Source organism: Bombina bombina, chromosome 1 (genome assembly GCF_027579735.1).
Source record: "Bombina bombina isolate aBomBom1 chromosome 1, aBomBom1.pri, whole genome shotgun sequence".
In the NCBI taxonomy this organism is placed as follows: domain Eukaryota; kingdom Metazoa; phylum Chordata; class Amphibia; order Anura; family Bombinatoridae; genus Bombina; species Bombina bombina.
This window is the reverse complement of record NC_069499.1, coordinates 170793681-170806048: the sequence shown is the minus strand read 5'-3', so window position 1 is coordinate 170806048 and position 12368 is coordinate 170793681. Positions and strand designations below refer to the sequence as shown.

The 12368-nt window shown below is 41.2% G+C and overlaps 1 pseudogene; it reads right to left on the bottom strand.

The window, feature by feature from the left end:
- Positions 1-11588: 11588 nt before the first annotated feature.
- LOC128646258 (uncharacterized) lies at positions 11589-11707 on the bottom strand (annotated as a pseudogene).
- Positions 11708-12368: the final 661 nt, after the last annotated feature.

Genomic DNA, 12368 nt, shown 5'->3' with positions numbered 1-12368 from the left:
GAAGGAACCACTGCCTGAAGTACCTTTCTCCCAAAAATAGCCTCCGAAGAAGCAAAAGTGTCAAACTTGTAAAATTTTGAAAAAGTGTGAAGTGAAGACCAAGTTGCAGCCTTGCAAATCTGTTCAACAGAGGCCTCATTTTTAAAGGCCCAGGTGGAAGCCACAGCTCTAGTAGAATGAGCTGTAATCCTTTCAGGAGGCTGCTGTCCAGCAGTCTCATAGGCTAAACGTATTATGCTACGAAGCCAAAAAGAGAGAGAGGTAGCCGAAGCCTTTTGACCTCTTCTCTGTCCAGAGTAAACGACAAACAGGGAAGATGTTTGACGAAAATCTTTAGTTGCCTGCAAATAGAACTTCAGGGCACGGACTACGTCCAGATTATTATTATTATTATTATTATTTGAAGAAGGGTTAGGACACAGTGATGGAACAACAATCTCTTGATTGATATTCTTGTTAGTAACTACCTTAGGTAAGAACCCAGGTTTAGTACGCAGAACTACCTTGTCTGAATGAAAAATCAGATAAGGAGAATCACAATGTAAGGCAGATAACTCAGAGACTCTTCGAGCCGAGGAAATAGCGATCAAAAACAGAACCTTCCAGGATAACAGCTTGATATCAATGGAATGAAGGGGTTCAAATGGAACGCCTTGAAGAACGTTAAGAACTAAGTTTAAGCTCCACGGCGGAGCAACAGTCTTAAACACAGGCTTAATCCTAGCTAAAGCCTGACAAAAAGCCTGAACGTCTGGAACTTCAGCCAGACGTTTGTGTAGAAGAATAGACAGAGCAGAAATCTGTCCCTTTAACAAACTAGCAGATAAGATTGTCCTTTTCTAAACCCTCTTGTAGAAAGGACAATATCCTAGGAATCCTAACCTTACTCCATGAGTAACTCTTGGATTCGCACCAATATAAATATTTACACCATATCTTATGGTAAATTTTTCTGGTAACAGGCTTCCTAGCCTGTATTAAGGTATCAATAACCGACTCCGAGTAGCCAAGCTTTGATAGAATCAAGCGTTCAATCTCCATGCAGTCAGCCTCAGAGAAATTAGATTTGGATGGTTGAAAGGACCCTGAATTAGAAGGTCCTGTCTCAGAGGCAGAGACCACGGTGGACAGGACGACATGTCCACTAGGTCTGCATACCAGGTCCTGCGTGGCCACGCAGGCGCTATCAGAATCACCGAAGCTCTCTCCTGTTTGATCTTGGCAATCAAACGAGGAAGCATCGGAAATGGTGGAAACACCTAAGCCATGTTGAAGACCCAAGGGGCTGTCAGAGCATCTATCAGCACCGCTCCCGGGTCCCTGGACCTGGATCCGTAACAAGGAAGCTTGGCGTTCTGGCGAGACGCCATGAGATCCAGATCTGGTTTGCCCCAACGATGAATCAGTTGAGCAAAGACCTCCGGATGAAGTTCCCACTCCCCCGGATGAAAAGTCTGGCGACTTAGAAAATCCGCCTCCCAGTTCTCCACGCCTGGGATGTAAATCGCTGACAGGTGGCAAAAGAGTGAGACTCTGCCCAGCGAATTATCTTTGAGACTTCCAACATCGCTAGGGAACTTCTGGTTCCCCCTTGATGGTTGATGTAAGCCACAGTCGTGATGTTGTCCGACTGAAATCTGATGAACCTCAGAGTTGCTAACTGAGGCCAAGCTAGGAGAGCATTGAATATTGCTCTAAATTCCAGAATATTTATTGGGAGGAGTTTCTCCTCCTGAGTCCATAATCCCTGAGCCTTCAGGGAGTTCCAGACTGCGCCCCAGACTAGAAGGCTGGCGTCTGTTACAATCGTCCAATCTTGCCTGCGAAAGGTCATCCCCTTGGACAGATGTGGCCGAGAAAGCCACCATAGAAGAGAATCTCTGGTCTCTTGATCCAGATTTAGTAGGGGGGACAAATCTGAGTAATCCCCATTCCACTGACTTAGCATGCACAATTGCAGCGGTCTGAGATGCAGGCGCGCAAATGGTACTATGTCCATTGCCGCTACCATTAAGCCGATTACTTCCATGCACTGAGCTACTGACGGGTGTGGAATGGAATGAAGGACACGGCAAGCATTTAGAAGTTTTGATAACCTGGCCTCTGTCAGGTAAATTTTCATCTCTACAGAATCTATAAGAGTCCCTAGAAAGGGAACCCTTGTAAGTGGTAATAGAGAACTATTTTCCACGTTCACCTTCCACCCATGCGACCTCAGAAATGCCAGAACTATCTCTGTATGAGACTTGGCAGTTTGAAAACTTGACGCTTGTATCAGAATGTCGTCTAGGTATGGAGTCACCGCTATGCCTCGCGGTCTTAGTACCGCCAGAAGATAGCCCAGAACTTTTGTAAAGAGTCTTGGAGCCGTAGCTAATCCGAAGGGAAGAGCTACAAACTGGTAATGCCTGTCTAGGAAAGCAAATCTTAGGTACCGATAATGATCCTTGTGAATCGGTATGTGAAGGTAGGCATCCTTTAAGTCCACTGTGGTCATGTACTGACCCTCTTGGATCATGGGAAGGATGGTTCGAATAGTTTCCATTTTGAATGATGGAACTCTTAGGAATTTGTTTAGGATTTTTAAGTCCAAGATTGGTCTGAAGGTTCCCTCTTTCTTGGGAACCACAAATAGATTTGAATAGAATCCTTGCCCGTGTTCCGTCCGCGGAACTGGGTGGATCACCCCCATTAGTAAGAGGTCTTGTACACAGCGTAGAAACGCCTCTTTCTTTATTTGGTTTGCTGATAACCTTGAAAGATGAAATCTCCCTCGTGGAGGAGAAGTTTTGAAGTCCAGGAGATATCCCTGAGATATGATCTCCAACGCCCAGGGATCCTGGACATCTCTTGCCCAAGCCTGGGCGAAGAGAGAAAGTCTGCCCCCCACTAGATCCGTTTCCGGATAGGGGGCCCTCTCTTCATGCTGTCTTAGGGGCAGCAGCAGGTTTCTTGGCCTGCTTGCCCTTGTTCCAGGACTGGTTAACTTTCCAGCCCTGCCTGTAACGAGCAACAGCTCCTTCCTGTTTTGGAGCGGAGGAAGTTGATGCTGCTCCTGCCTTGAAGTTACGAAAGGCACAAAAATTAGACTGTTTGGCCTATGATTTGGCCCTGTCCTGAGGTAGAGCATGGCCCTTACCTCCCGTAATGTCAGCTATAATTTCTTTCAAGCCGGGCCCGAATAAGGTCTGCCCTTTGAAAGGAATATTAAGCAATTTAGATTTAGAAGTCACGTCAGCTGACCAGGATTTAAGCCATAGCGCTCTGCGCGCTTGGATGGCGAATCCGTTGTTCTTAGCCGTAAGTTTAGTTAAATGTACGACGGCATCAGAAACAAATGCGTTAGCTAGCTTAAGTGCTTTAAGCTTGTTCATAATTTCATCCAATGGAGCTGTGCGAATGGCCTCTTCCAGAGACTCAAACCAGAATGCCGCCGCAGCAGTGACAGGCGCAATGCATGCAAGGGGCTGTAAGATACAACCTTGTTGAACAAACATTTTCTTAAGGTAACCCTCTAATTTCTAATCCATTGGATCTGAAAAGGCACAACTATCCTCCACCGGGATAGTGGTACGCTTAGCTAAAGTAGAAACTGCTCCCTCCACCTTAGGGACCGTCTGCCATAAGTCTCGTGTGGTGGCGTCTATAGGAAACATTTTCCTAAATATGGGAGGAGGGGAAAAAGGCACACCAGGTCTATCCCACTCCTTGCTAATAATCTCTGTAAGCCTTTTAGGTATAGGAAACACGTCAGTACACACCGGTACCGCATAGTATCTATCCAATCTACATAATTTTTCTGGAATTGCAACAGTGTTACAATCATTCAGAACCGCTAATACCTCCCCTAGCAATATGCGGAGGTTCTCAAGCTTAAATTTAAAATTAGAAATCTCTGAATCCAGTCTCCCTGGATCAGATCCGTCACCCACAGAATGAAGCTCTCCGTCTTCATGTTCTGCAAACTGTGACGCAGTATCTGACATGGCTCTCACCTCATCCACGCGCTCTGTCCTTAACCCAGAGCTATCGCGCTTGCCTCTTAATTCTGGCAATTTAGATAATACTTCTTTCATAACAGTAGCCATGTCTTGTAAAGTGATTTGTAAGGGCCTCCTTGATGTACTTGGCGCCACAAAATCACGCACCTCCTGAGCGGGAGGCGAAGGTACTGACACGTGAGGAGAGTTAGTCGGCATAACTTCCCCCTCGTTGTCTGGTGATAATTTCTTTACATGTAAAGATTGACTTTTATTTAAAGCAATTAGTACACAAATTTCTATTGGGCTCCACATTGGCCTTTAAACATAGTGAACAAAGAGATTCATCTGTGTCAGACATGTTTAAACAGACTAGCAATGAGACTAGCAAGCTTGGAAATACTTTTCTAAATAAATTTACAAGCAATATAAAAAACGCTACTGTGCCTTTAAGAAGCACAAAAAGCTGTCACAGTTGAAATAACAATGAACCAAAAAAGTTATAGCAACCAATTTTTCACAGTAAATGTATTAAGTTAGCAAAGGATTGCACCCACCAGCAAATGGATGATTAACCCCTTAATACCCAAAAACGGATAACAATTTAATAATTAACGTTTTTATCACAGTCAAAACACACTGTCACAGGTCTGCTGTGACTGATTACCTCCCTCAAAATGAATTTTGAAGACCCCTGAGCTCTCTAGAGACGATCTGGATCATGGAGGATGAACTAGACAGATTGTGACTGAATTTTTACTGCGCAAAAAAGCGCTAAAATAGGCCCCTCCCACTCATATTACAACAGTGGGGAAGCTCAGATAACTGTTTCTATGCAGAAAACAAAGATGGCCATGTGGTAAAAATCATGCCCCAATAAGTTTTATCACTAAGTACCTCACAAAAAACGATTAACATGCCAGTAAACGTTTTAAACATACATTTGAAAAGTTATGAATTGTTATTAATAAGCCTGCTACCAGTCGCTTTTACTACAGTTAAGGCTCATACATTATTTCAGTATTAACAGTATTTTCAGAGTCAATTCCATTCCTGAGAAAAATACATTCAGTGTACACACACACTCATCAGCCTAATACCAGTCGCTATCACTGCAATTAAGGCTGAACTTACTTTACATTGGTATCAGCAGCATTTTCTCAGTCAATTCCATTCCTCAGAAAAATAATTTACTGCACATACCTCATTTGCAGGGGGGCCCTGCATGCTATTCCCCTTTTCTGAAGTTACCTCACTCCTCAGATAAGAACAGCCAGTGGATCTTAGTTACGTCTGCTAAGATCATAGAAAACGCAGGCAGATTCTTCTTCTAATACTGCCTGAGAACAAACAGCACACTCCGGTGCCATTTAAAATAACAAACTTTTGATTGTAGAAATAAACTAAGTTAAAAAACACCACAGACCTCTCACAGCGACCTATCTTTAGTTAGGCTGCAAGAGAATGACTGAATATGACATGTGAGGGGAGGAGGTATATAGCAGCTCTGCTTGGGTGATCCTCTTGCAGCTTCCTGTTAGGAAGAGATATATTCCATAAGTAATGGATGACCCGTGGACTGACTACACTTAACAAGAGAAATTAAGTTCTTTTTTATCTCGCCTAAGATACTGTCTATTTTCATAACCAGATTAGAAATGTATTTTTTCTTGCTATATGTGCATATTGCTTTCTCAATAATGCCTTTATATAGACAATGTATTACTCTCTTTGTTGTAACTTTGGCCTTAGGGCGAGTTCTTGTGATGATATATGCTTTAACTTCAATAAAAAAATTATTTTAAAAAAAACCCACTGAGAATACATTAAAAAAAAAATGCTGAAATTATAGATGGTAAAATAACTTTACAATATACTTTATTTTTATTTTGCCCCCTTTTGATAAAATGTGTCTGACAATTGCAGATTTTCGAGTCCTGAAAACTGAAAGAGCACATTGCAGGCTTCACAAGCCTACCCTTGTCACATATCTCTCACAAGTTTGCAGCAGCCAAGTAATGGAAAATGTATTAAAGGGACAGTCTAGTCAAAATTAAACTTTCATGATTCAGATAGGGCATGCAATTTTAAACAACGTTCCAATTTACTTCTATTATCTAATTTGCTCAATTCTTTAGATATCCTTTGTTGAAGAAATAGCAATGCACATGTGTGAGCCAATCACACAAGGCCTTTATCTGCAGCAACCAATCAGCAGCTACTGAGCATATCTAGATATGCTTTTCAGCAAGTGATATCAAGAGAATGAAGCAAATTAGATAATAGAAGTAAATTAGAAAGTTGTTTAAAATTACATGTTCTTTCTAAATCACGAAAGAAAAAAAATTGGGTTTCATGTCCCTTTAACAAGATGACCGTGGCAAGCTCTGATTTCTCCAGATGGAAGTTCAGATTGGATCCTCCAAAGTGGTTTGTACGGTTTAATCATTAGAAAAAATAAAAATCAGCAAACAAGGCATTAATCTGTTCCAATATAGTTCAGACTCTGCTAATATAGTATTCTATTAGACAACTGCAGAATAAATGTAATTACAAGGTGTATACTGTCCCTTTAATCTCCATAATCATTTTCTAATGTTAAAGGCAGACCTACACCATCATTCCATGCAATAGAAAAATGCATTAAAGGGCCATAATACCCAAATGTTTAAACACTTGAAAGTGATGCAGCATAGCTGTAAAAAGCGGACTAGAAAATATCACCTGAACATCTCTATGTAAAAAAGAAAGATAATTTACCTCAAAAGGTCCTCAGTAGCCACATCCCATTGTAAAGGACTTCTAAGCAACATTTTAGTGTGTCTGTCCTGGGACAGCTGAAAGAATGAGCCTCGTGCACTCTCATATTATTTCACCAATCAGGTAAAGGAAGTTTACTATGAATTCTCATGAGAGTTAAGTGAAATCTCATGAGATCACAGTAAAAGAGTTCATGACCTCAGCAATGCTGATGCGGATTGGCTGCTGTTCATTTCTTCATTTTTTTTACCTGCAGCTGGGAGCAGCCGAGTATAACTTTTTACACAGAACATTACATAGAGATGCTCAGGTGATATTTTCCTGTCCGCTTTTTACAGTTATACTGCATCAGTTTCAAGTGATTTAGCATATGAGTATTATGTCCCTTTAAATGCATAATAGTATATACTTTTTGCACTATTACTTGCATATAACTATGTTTAACACACAGGTATAAACATATAATTGAAGTCAGCACCAAAGTTGCACTGTACTGCAACTCTGAGATGAACCCAAGCCAGTGAGCCAATCACTAGCAGTATATGTGAGGAGCCGCTTATGATTGGCTTTGTCGAGCTCTGAAGCAAAAATGCATTGTGGGCTTATAGATTTTGAACAAAAGTCTTGATTTAGAGTTTTTACCCACTAGTTAGAATAATAATTTGCTAAGGGTTAAACATATTTTCCAAATAATATTAATTTCACAGAAATACCTGAAGTGTAGAGGTAGGTAGTGTAGAGGTAGGCCATGCAAAAAGCATGTGATCTGTGTGACTTCTAATTTAAAGGGACAGCATAGTCAAAATTAAACTTTCATGATCAGATAAAGCATGCAACTGTTCTCTTGGTACTCTGATGAAAGCTAAGTAGGCTCATAAACTAATTTATATAAGCCCTTGAAGGTTGCCTCTTATCTCAATGCATTTTGATAGTTTTTCACAGAGACAGCGCTAGTTTTATGTGTGCCATATAGATAATTGTGCACACTCCTGTGGAGTTACCTAAGAGTCAGCACTGATTTGCTAAAATGCCTGTCTGTCAAAAGAACTGAGATAAGAGGGCAGTCCGCAGAGGCTTAGATTCAAGGTAATTACAGAGGTAAAATGAATATTAATATAACCTTGCGGGTTATGCAAAACTGGGGAATGGGTAATTAAACAACAATAATTCTGGAGAAGACTGTCCCTTTAAATGCTTACACTTAAAAAGGGACATTAAACACTTTGAGATGGTAATATAAAATGCTAAATAAAATGTATGCTTACCTGATAAATGTATTACCGGACATGGAGAGTCCACATCATCATTCCAATTACTAGTGGGATATTCAACTCATGGCCAGCAAGAGGTGCAAAGAGCACCCCAGCAAAGCTGTTAAGTGCAACTTCCCTTACCCATAATCCCCAGTCATTCGGCCGAAGGAAAAAGGAAACACAAGGGTGAAAAGGTGCCTGAGGTTTACTCAAAAAAACTGTTGAATTAAAGTCAAGAGGGTGGGGCCGTGGACCCTCCATGTCTGGAAAAAAAAAAATTATCAGGTAAGCATAAATTTTGTTTTCTTTCCTATTGACATGGAGCGGCCACGTCATTCCAATTACTAGTGGGAACCAATACCCAAGCTAGAGGACACGGAATGAACAGGTAGGGAGAAAAAGGCAGGAGGACCTAAACAGAAGGCACCATCGCTTGAAGCACCTTTCTCCCAAAATAAGCCTCAGATGAGGCAAAAGAATCAAAATTTGTAGAATTTGGGAAAAGTATGCAAAGAGGACCATGTTGCTGCCTTATAAATCTGTTCCACAGAAGCTTCATTTTTGAAAGCCCAAGAAGAGGAGACAGCACTAGTGGAATGAGCCGTAATTCTCTCAACCAATCATAATTCTCAACCAGAGGGAAAGAGTAGTAGACGTGACTTTTACCCTTTCCAGTGAAAACAACAAACAGAGCAAAAGATTGCCTAAAATCTTTAGTAACTTGAAGGAAAAACTCTAGAGCACGCACAACATCCAAGTTATGAACAAGACGTTTCTTATGAGAAGGATTAGGACAAAAGAAGAAACTACAATTTCCTTAATGTTTCCATCCAACACCATCTTAGGGAGAAAACTCAAATTAGCACGAAGGACCGCCCTTTCTGCATGAAAGATAAGGTAAAGGGAATCACACTGCACAGCTGAAAGCTCAGAAACTCTGCGAGCGGAAGAAACAGGAAGGAGAAACAAAACCTTCCAAGAATATTTGATATCAACAACATGCATCGGCTCAAACGGAGCCTTCTGCAAAACCTTAAGAACTAGATTAAGGCTCCAAGGAGGAGCAACAGGTTTTTAACACAGGCCTGTTTCTGACCAGGGCCTGTACAAAAGCTTTAACATCTGGTAAGTCTGCAGACGTTTGTGCAAAAAGGTAGATAATGCAGAATCTGACCCATCAGAGTACTGACTGACAAACCTTTGTCCAGGCCATCCTGAAGATAAGATGAAATACAGAGAATCAGTTCCCGGCTCCAGGAGAAACCCTTAGAGTCGCACAAATAAAAGATTTACACCATACCTTATGGAATATATTGTGAGTAACAGGTTTGCGAGCCTAAAGTATAGTATCAATGACCGCTTCGGAAAAAACACGTCTAGACAGAACTAGGCGTTCAATCTTTAAGCAATCAGCTTCAGAGAATCCAGGTTTGGATGGGGGAAAAGACCTTGAATTAGAAGGTCCTTCCTCAGAGGTAACCTCCAAGGAGGTAGAGATGACAGCCTTACCAGATCCGCGAAACAGAACCTGTGAGGCCACACAGGAGCTATTAGGATTACCAATGCTCTCTCCTGTTTAATACGAGCAATGACTCGTGGAAGGAGAGCAAACGAAGGAAACAGATATGCCAGAGAACCTCCAAGGAACCGCCAGAGCATCTATCAGAACGGCCTGAGGATCTCTTGACCTTGAACCGTACTTTGGAACCTTGGCATTTTGGTGGGACGCCATCAGATCCAACTCTAGAACCCCTCACCTGAGGGAACACTTCCGAAAGGAGAGCCCACTCCTCAGGATGAAAAGTCTGTCTGCTCAGAAAATCAGCCTCCCAGAAGTCCACTCCAGGAAAGTGGATGGGAAATGGGAGACAATCGTGAGCTTCCGGCCATTGCAGAATGCGAGGCACCTCCTTCATGGCCAAGGAATGCCTAGTTCCTCCCTGATGGTTGAAGTAAGCCACTGAGGTGATTTTTTTCAGACTGGAAAATGATAAACCAGACAAAAAATAGAGGTCAAGCTGCCAAGGCATTGAAGATGGCTCTCAACTCCAAGATGAGAATGGGAAGAGAAGACTCCTCCCGAGTCCACAGGCCCTTCGCCTTTCGAGAGGTAAAGCATCACTGCAATTCCCTTAGTTCTGACCATCGCCAAAAGGGCCCCCAGAACCTTTGTAAATATTCTGGGAGCCGTAGGAAGACCAAACGAAATGCAATAAACCAGAAATGTCTGTCCAAAAAGGCAAACCTCAGAAACTGGTGATGATCCTAGTGAATGGGAACTAAAAGATATGCATCCTTCAGGTCTATGGTTGACATGAACTGACCTTCCTGAACCAAAGGAAGAAAGGAATAAATAAATAGTTTCCATTTTGAAGGACGGGACCCCGAGGATTTGAAGGAGACAGAAAATTTCCCCACAAAAAAAAAATCTTAATAGATCCTTAATCCAGTTCCTCTACGGGAACTGGGGGATCATACTCAGAGAAGATAGGTCCTTACGCAGATTATGAAGACCTCTCTCTTCACCAGATTCTCATATCACCTAACAGGATAAATCTATGCCAATAAGAACAAAACTTGAATCCTATCCTGTATCCCATGGATACTGATTCCACAGCCCAAGGGTCTGGGACATTGTGGATCCAAGCCTAATGACAGAGCAAAGAAGCCCCATAGAGCTGACTAGACTCAGAGGAAGGATTCTTGGATGGAATCCTTTTAATCCAAGGTAGACAGAATCTTCAACAAAACCTGGATTGTTCTAGTTTGAAGAGAAAGACTTTTGTCTCTACTAAAAGACAAAAATTAAAATTCTGTCTACCTATCTCGTATAGAGGACTGAAAGTCTTTTTCCCTGCAAAAAATACGGCCAAATCAGGTCTAAAGTTGTGCCTAAAAAGGACAAAAGAATGGATCTGGATGAAACATCTGCCAACCAAGATTTTCGTTACAGAGTTCTGCGAGCTAAAAATCACAAAGCTAGAATTCTGGCTTAAAATGCTACATTAGAGAGAGGCAGGTAGGAAACTCGAAATTATACATTTCACAGGTATAGTCTTATAAACACAGGAAATGATAATGATACATGAAAACATACATGATAATCAAGTCCCTGAACATAAAAAATATTAAAAAGTATATATTCAATATATGACAAGGACAAATAAAATTCCTTCATTTTTAGGGAAATAAAAATATGTAACCTCTGAATCTATAAAAAAAGGTATTCATAGGCTCTACTATGAAATAAAAAACAAACAACTTGCAGGGACACTTAGATCGCTAAGTACTCTACGAGCCGTCTTCAAGAAAAGTAACATTTTTATTACACAATTCCTTTAATCCTGAGGTAGAAAGGAACGTTTTTCATCTGATGCGACAGTTTCAGCCAGATCGGGTCAAAATAAAGTCTTGCCCATATAAGGCAAAAACAGAAAATAGGATTTGGATGCAACATCCGCAGACCAAGATATTAGCCACAGAGCTCTGCAAAGGCTAGAAAAATCTCTTGCATGTTGGTCACAGATAAAATAATTATTCAGCTTTAGAACTTTGCTTCTATTCTGGATTTCCTTTATAGGATACTCATCCGATAAGCCTACCGCACCTGGAGTTCCCAGGCAGTCTCCCATCCAGGTATTGACCAGGCCTTGCCCTGCTTAACTTGCGAGATTAGACAGGATAGGGTGCAACCAGGGCAGAGTGGCGATGGACTCAGAGCAGACAAGGGAACACTCCCAGGAGAATATTGATTCCTGACGAAGGCGGACATAGTGCCAAATATCAGACTGAAGCACATTATATGTCCGCACAAAGTTATTCAACAGCGCGTCAATCACCAATAAAAAAGGATTGAAGAAGGGCTGCAAATATAAAAAGGATAAAAGGATTGCACCTTAAAATATAAAAAAGAGCTAAACTAGAATTGAGTTGTCACCAGATGGCGCCAAATACAATAAAAACACAGAATGATTAAGGAGAATACATCCTGAAGATAAAACTGCATGGACATATTGATTATGACACAAATAATCAGGTCAGCCCTTATTTATGTATATCTATCAAATAAATAACCCAGACATTATCAGGATAATAATCCTGAAAAATAAACTACAGGGACATAAGAATATTATGAGCAACTCAGCCCTAAATGTCCTTAGTAACATGGATTAGCAGATAACTGCCACTAGATGGCAGGCAAATACAAGAAACACTGCATGTATCAGAATATACGTTCAGAAGTGTTCTGCAGCAAAAAAGTTTAAAAAAAGTCTATTGTATTAATAATAGTCTCCTTCATAAAATATACACGCACCTGATCCTTAGAATGCTAGGTTTAAATGTATAAGAGACTCAGCTAAACATGCGCTCAGAT